Raw genomic sequence first — 7429 nt, 5'->3', positions numbered from 1 at the left:
GAATCTCCCTATAATTATTATTCTTACAACTGCATGTTAGTCTACAATTATCTCTAAACTTAAAAGTTAAAAATTTACAAGTCAATATTTCAGTTTTAACCATTGTAACAGATGTGTGGTGGTATTTCATCATGGTTATTCCCATAATTCGTAATTATTGATCATCTAAATGTTTGGTGAAATGTCTTTAAATACTATATCCATTTTTTACTCATTTCTTTCCCCATTGTTGTTGCTTTTTGAGACAGAGTCTCACTCTGTCGCCCCGGGAGGTTAGAGAGCTGTGGCATCAGCCTCACTCACAGCAACCCCAAACTCCTGGGCTAAAGAAAACCTCCTGCTTCCTCCCTTAAGTAGCTAGAACTACAGGCATGAATGAGAACATCTGGCTAATTTTTTTATTTTTAGTAGAGATGGGGGTCTCACTCTGGCTCAGGCTGGTCTTGAACTCCTGAGCTCAGGCAATCCTCCCAGCTCAGCTTCCCACAGTGCTAGGATGACAGGCATGAGCCACCACACCCAGCTGATCATTTCTTTTCTTATTCTTGAGTTGTTTTAAAATATATTCTGTGTAAAAGACTTTATCAAATATGTTCTTTGCAAATACTTTTTCAGCCTGTGGCTTTCATTCTCCTAACAGTTTCTCTTGAGCAGAGAAAGTTTTAATTAAACCTTCTGAGATTTATGCAGCCCAATCAACAGGTTTCTCATTTTACGGACTGCACATTTGCTCTTCTATCTAAGACGTCTTTGCTTAACCCAAGGTCACAGAGCTTCATCTCCATACAAGTGTTGGTGAAGATAGGGAAGAAATAAAACATTTCCACACGGCCAGTGGGATAGTAAACTGTTAAAATCTCTTGGAAGACAGTTTAGGAGTTTTTTTAAAAAAAATTTTAACCCACTCTTTTCATATGACTCAACCATTCCACTCTGCAGTATTTACATAACCAAGAGAACAGAAAGCGATGGTCATGAACAGCCTTGTACGTAGATGCACAGACTTGTCCAGAGATGCTCAGACCAGCTTTATCTGTCATAGCTCAAACCTTAGAACACCCCGAATTTCCACCAGGACACGAATGGGTGTACAAAGGATGGTACATTTATCCAGCCACATAGTACTGAACAATAGAAATGATGAAATATTGATGCACAAAACATGTCAAATCTCAAATGAGAACAAAAACTGCAACCCAGGTATGCACAGACACACGCATGTGAGCGAGTGCGTGTGCTGAGAGTCCAGGAATGTGAAAACGTCAAAGAGCAAACCAATCTACAGGTGCGGATCCCACGTGGCCTGGAAAGGAAATCAGGAGGGCAGGAGAGAAAGGTCACAATGGGACACCGGGTGGGTGGTTCACAGTTTATATCTGAGCCAAATACATCAAAATGTATAGTTTTGCATATGTTCAGTTTATTTAATAAATCTGTCGAGAAAAAGTAGAATACAGGGGCATTTCTGCTTCTCCTTGGGCTATAGAAATCTGCTCCTCGGGGAAATAACATAACCCCTATCTGCTTCCCCAGAATGTTCTTTCCTACCAGCAGAAGCCACAAGCCATGGCAAGAGGGGCAGGGCACATTCCTGCTCCCAAAGCCCAGGACAATTGTGTCCCAAATGCATAATGTCCCCTATAAAGAGGAAGGCTTAGAAAGGCTGGGTAACATGACCAGCGGTGCAAAGCTTGTAAGTAGCTGAGGGGCGCAATTTTATCTGATGGCTTGATGAAGAGGGTAGAAGCCAAGGTTATCTGCCTAGGAGGGAGGCCACAGATCTGTCCTGAGCTCCTTTTCCAATGCAGAAAGAAAGCCGAAGGAGACTGGGAGATTTCTCCTGTCTGCAACTCGCCACAGAGCAAAGGCAGAGCTTTGCGGGAAGAGGGAGAGAACAGAAACACTGAGAAAGCCCCACTTCTCGGGCCTGAACTCACAAGGGCAGGATTAGACTGAGGTTGGACTGGTAGCTCTGAGAAACAAGACTGATGTAGAAACTAATTTCAGTGTCTTTCCTCAGAAAGAAGCGCCTTTGCACACACTGGGTCTACATGACAAGGTTATGGAGCCCTCCCGACCGGACAGCTTTGAGAAAGTTTCTGCCAAAATGTCAAGCTAGTGTTTTCTGGTGGATAATGAGGGAAGTCCAGATTCTCTGATAAAGGCAAAGTCATGTCCAAATGCAGCAGTGGCCAGCCCTTCCTCCGTCCTGTAGCAAAGAGTGACGTGTTTTCTGGTGATGTGATCAACTTGGATCCTTCTCCACCTCACACTGTGAGCTTCTTAGGCGGAGCGAATAAACTATAAACTCTCATCTATTTGAAGGGCTGGAGGCATCAAGCACATTACCATTTCCCTCTTTTCTTGCAGGGAAGATATTATTATTATTTTTGCCTTCTGATTTTTTTTGGAACTAGTCATCAGCTGGGAGACATTAACTTTTATTCTTTACTAAAAGAAAAGATATTTCTGCATCATGAGATATTCTGAATAGAGTCAATCGCCTTGGGAAAAAAATTGCTACGATGAAACATTAATAGGCTGCTTAATGTGGACTTTTTTTAATGCCCATTCTCATTGTTTATTCAAAGTCATTTCTGCGGATTGTTCCCCTCAGAAGCATTTTTAAAGCAGTGCAGAATCATTGTTCAATTTAGAACTGGTTTCAACAGTTCCCCTAAGATTAGAGTATAATAAACTCATCATGTATTTTTTTTTCCACTACATGTTTGCTTGAAGATTTTAGTCGTTTTTTTTCCCCCAAAGAGAATATCAAATTGAAGGACATTTTGGTTAGAGGCGTTTTAATTGTACTGTCTTTTTTTCTTCTTTTCTTCTATACAGAAGATGGATGAGCTAAATGATAACCACTGGCCCTTTACTTGGCAAAACGTTTAACTTCAGCTAAAGTAAATGAGAAAAAATGAAAAATGAAAGCTGGACACAGGACACTGCTGTTAATGCTCAGGAATATCGGCAGCATCTCCTGCCATGATGGGTGGTTACGAATCTGTGGTCACCAAAGGGCCCTTCCTTCACCTGGTGGCCTTCAGATAGACATGTACCAACATCAGGGTTTGAAGGGAAGGGGTACCCGCCTCTCTCTTCTGGCAGAGTGAATATAAAGAATTTGAGCTTTGGAATCAGAGGGAAAACAATTCAGCTCAGCTTCACGCCTTTGGGCTACCACAGGCAAATCAATGACAATGACAACAGTTATAATACCCGGCATTTACCAAACACTGATATCTGACAGCTTTTATAATGAACACTACACACGTATGAGTTCTTCCACTGTTCATCAGGGTATTAGATAATCTCCCTTATAGAGAGGAAGGCTTGGAAAGGCTGGGTAACTTGAACAGAGGGGCACAGCTTGAAGCAGCAGAGTGGTGCAATGTCATCTGATGGCTTTATGAATGTTGGATGACGTCTGGCATCTACCAGGAAGAAGCTCTGTAACCAGGGCCATAGGTGTCCTGCGTCCTCCATTTAAGGCACAAGAAGGAATCTGAGGTCTACAGAAGGTCGAGGTCATTCAGACTTCTGACCTCCACAGTGGTAAGATAATAAATTTGTGGTGTTTAAATCACATTTATTACAGCAGCAACAGAAAACAAATACATCAACTAACACAGAAGTTGCTGGTTAGGGGAATCAATCTAAATAGATCAAGCAAGCTTCCAAATCCAAACTCAGCCACAAAACAACTGGGGTACATCTCAGTTTCCTCAATATAGAAAGAGGATAATGACATTCCCTCCTAGGGCTGCTCTGACGATGATAAGAGATGATCTGGAAAGCATCAAAGAGTAGACATAATAAATAATAGCTATCTACATGCACCCCTTGGTGAATCCACTTCAACAGATAGAAACTGCCTACCTCCCACGTGGCACCTACATTTGAAAGTTGCGTTTTAATTCAAAGAGACTTTGCAGGAAGCAGAGATGTAAAAAAACTCTTTTCCCATAGCTGTGCCCACAGGACTGCACAGTGGCAAAAAATGCATGGCACCTCCAATGGTCGGCTTTTGAGGCCCCTCTGTTTCTCCAAGCAGCAAAAAAGCAAAGCTATTTGGCACAAAAATATGTGGCAGAAGACTCAGACCGCTGTGCAGAATGTTGGGAAGAGCAGAAATGAGCCAGGCGAGACCGAGGCAAATAGCAGTATTAAAAACTTATGATCAGGCGGTGCCTGTGGCTCAAAGGCGTAGGGCGCTGGCCTCATATGCTGGAGGTGGCAGGTTCAAACCCAGCTCCGGCCAAAAACTGCAAAAAAAAACAAACTTATGATGAAAGTTCACACATTCTGTATGACTTTTCCCCTTGGTGCTACTGACAGTGTCTGGGGCTGGCACTGAAGGAGGGCAGGTTACTTAAAATCATCTGCTAAATACAAAATACATGTTTTTATTTTGTATTTTGTCTTTAACCGTGTATTTATTCATTTGTTTTTGTTGTTATCCTATCATTAAGACATAATTTTCAGCTATTAAGTAATTGTTTAGTAAGTTCTTCATCAATTTACAATACTGAACATTTGCGTGGCTGTACAAAAATTAGGAAAGCTTCTCCACACACACACAAATTAAAACAAGAGATTACAAGTGTTTCAGAAAGTATGGGGGGAAAGGAATAATCCTTGTACACTGCTGGTGAGAATGTTAATTGGTACAGCCATTATGGAAACCAGTGTGGAGGTTCCTCATAAAATTAACATGACACTACCCTACGGCTCACTAATTCCACTTCTGAGTATATATCCAAAATAAATGAAACCAATATCTCAATGAGATATATGCACTTCTGTGTTTATTCCAGAATTATGCACATAGTCAAGATAGGAAAACAACCTCAGGGTCCATCACGGGATAAATGGATAAATATATACGCAATGGGATACTATTCAGCAAAATAGTAAGAAAATCCTGCCCTTTGTGACAACACAGATAAACCTGGGAGACATTACACTAAGGGGAATGACTCAGACACAGAAAGATAAAAGCTACATGATTCCACTTGAATATGGAATCCGCGAAAGTCAACCCACAGCAGCGGACAGTAGAATGATTGCGAATAATGACTGAAGGGCCAGGGAAACAGGGAGACGTTGGTCGTAGGGTGTAAATTTTCATGTATCATATTCACAAGTCCTGGGAATCTAACGCACAGCCTGGTGACTAGAGTTAACCATATTGTACTATTTTTTGGAAATTTAATAAAAGAAAACATTTCAAGTTTCCCAACCACACACACCAAATGGCAACTCTGAGGGGTGATGGATGTGTTGGTCAACTGGACTGTGGGAATCAGCACACGTTACATTTATCAAATCATCACGTGGCACACCTTGAACTTATGCTATTTTTACTTGTCTATTAAATATTTTTAAATGTTTAAAACAGAATTTAAATTAAAATAAAAAAATAAACTTCCTTTAACATTCTGAAGAAGGTTTCTGGATTCCAGGCACCAGGAAGACCAAGAGACGAGGTAAAGCAACGCTCAGTTGGCTCCTCGTCTCTCTCCAGCACTGCCCAGTCCCAGAAGGTGTAACCACTGAACTTGCACAGTCAGACGTGGCCCCACTGTGGACAGCAGGACCAGCAGGAATAGTGTCACAAGCATTTCTAGAAAAAGAACTGCTCAGAAAGGTTTGGGTTCCCTTTGTTGTCTGTCCAACTCCGACTTTGTTTGGTTTTGTTGGTAATTGTGTTGTCTAGATTCTTGCTTTGTTTCTGGTGATTACATTCAAGTCTAGCATTCTAACTCCAATGGCTGAGTCCTGCATTTTCTGCCTGGCTTGGTTTCTAAGCTCAGTAATTTGCCTTCTCTGGTTCTCTGGGACAGAGTCCCAGAACACTTTTCATCAGGATGAAGTTCTAGCAACCCCCCGCCAACGCCTCTGATGCTCACATTCCACTTGCCTGGTACCGGTGCCCAACTACCCCCCCGCCCCCGTGAGCTTCTCTATCCTGGTGAGTTGGCAGACTTTTCATCCCCTTTTTGTTGCAGATTGAGCCACCACTGTGGAGGATACCAAAATGAGAACTACAGAGTCGTATTAGGATGAGAGGAAGCATCATTTTTAGATGAAAGAATGCATTAAAACTGCCATCCCCAACAACCCCACCCAGGTACCAGTCTGTGCCCTGTTAGGAACCTGGCCACATAGCAGGGGGTGAGTGAGCCAAGCATTACCCGAATTTACAGCTGTTCCCCATTGCTCCAATCACTGCCTGAGTTCTGCCTCCTGTCAGGTCAGTTTCATCATTTAGCCCCAAGTCATCTGTAAACTGCACTTGCGAAGGATCTAGGTTGCACACACCTTAGGAGAATCCAATGCCTGATGATCTTAGGTGGAGATGAGGTGGTGATGCTAGTGCTGGGACCATCTAGTTGCAGGAAAACAAGCTCAGGGCTCCCACTGATTCTTCATCGTGGTGTGTTATATAATTATATCATTTTATATATATATATACAATGTATTAATAATAGACATAAATTGTATAATAAATATAATGTGCTTGAATCATCCCAAGATCATTCCCTACCTGCTCCACAGTCCATGCAAAAATTGTCTTCCATGAAACTGGTTTCTGCTGACAAAAAGGTTGGGGAATGCTGCTTTAGAGGGTTAAGAGAGAGAGAGAGACACTCATGTGCTCTATAGAAAGCATAAATTTGCTCCCAATTCACAGTTCATTTGATTAGTCTAGAATAAAGGACATTTGGATAGGAGGTAGCTTAGAGTAAAGAGAAGTATCCAGAAAGTTAAATCTAGAGCTACATTTCTGTGTGTGTGCGTGCAGGTGTGTGGGTCAAAACAGTGAGAACACAAACCAGCATTACTGAGAAGGGGGGGGGGCAGTTTGGATAGTACAGAGTAAGGAAGATTGGCCAAAGCCAAACCTCACTGCTTGCCAATATGTATCGGCTTGTGTTTCTCACTCCCCACTTTCTTAGGAGACCAGATCATATTTGCTAACTTTTCCACTGGAAAACAGAAAATCCCTGAAAAATTCTCAAAGAAAAGTAGATTTGGATGAGACATCACCAGCAGAATGTCCAGGAAACATTCTTACTGAGGGTCCCATTTGCACATGTTACCCTGATGTGTTGACTTTCTAAAGCAGTTCTGTTAGATTGATGACAATCTAGCTTAATGGCATAGTGTGTAACTAAACCTCCTCCACACCATTCAAAAACACATGTGGATAGACTAGGGTGACCAGACGTCCCGATTTTGGCGGGACAGTCCCACTTTTTAATAATTTGTCCCGTGTCCTGCGCATTTTTAAAAAGTCCTGATTTTTGGAAAGAATGCACAAACGGGCTGGAGAACAAGAAGGGAATATACGGTTTTCAGCCGCCATATGGCTATTTCACCAGAATATGAGTTTTATATTATTTTTGTTAATTTTATA

Source organism: Otolemur garnettii, unplaced genomic scaffold (assembly GCF_000181295.1).
Source record: "Otolemur garnettii isolate 467f Iridium unplaced genomic scaffold, OtoGar3 scaffold00013, whole genome shotgun sequence".
In the NCBI taxonomy this organism is placed as follows: Eukaryota; Metazoa; Chordata; class Mammalia; order Primates; family Galagidae; genus Otolemur; species Otolemur garnettii.
This window is presented reverse-complemented; position numbering follows the sequence as displayed.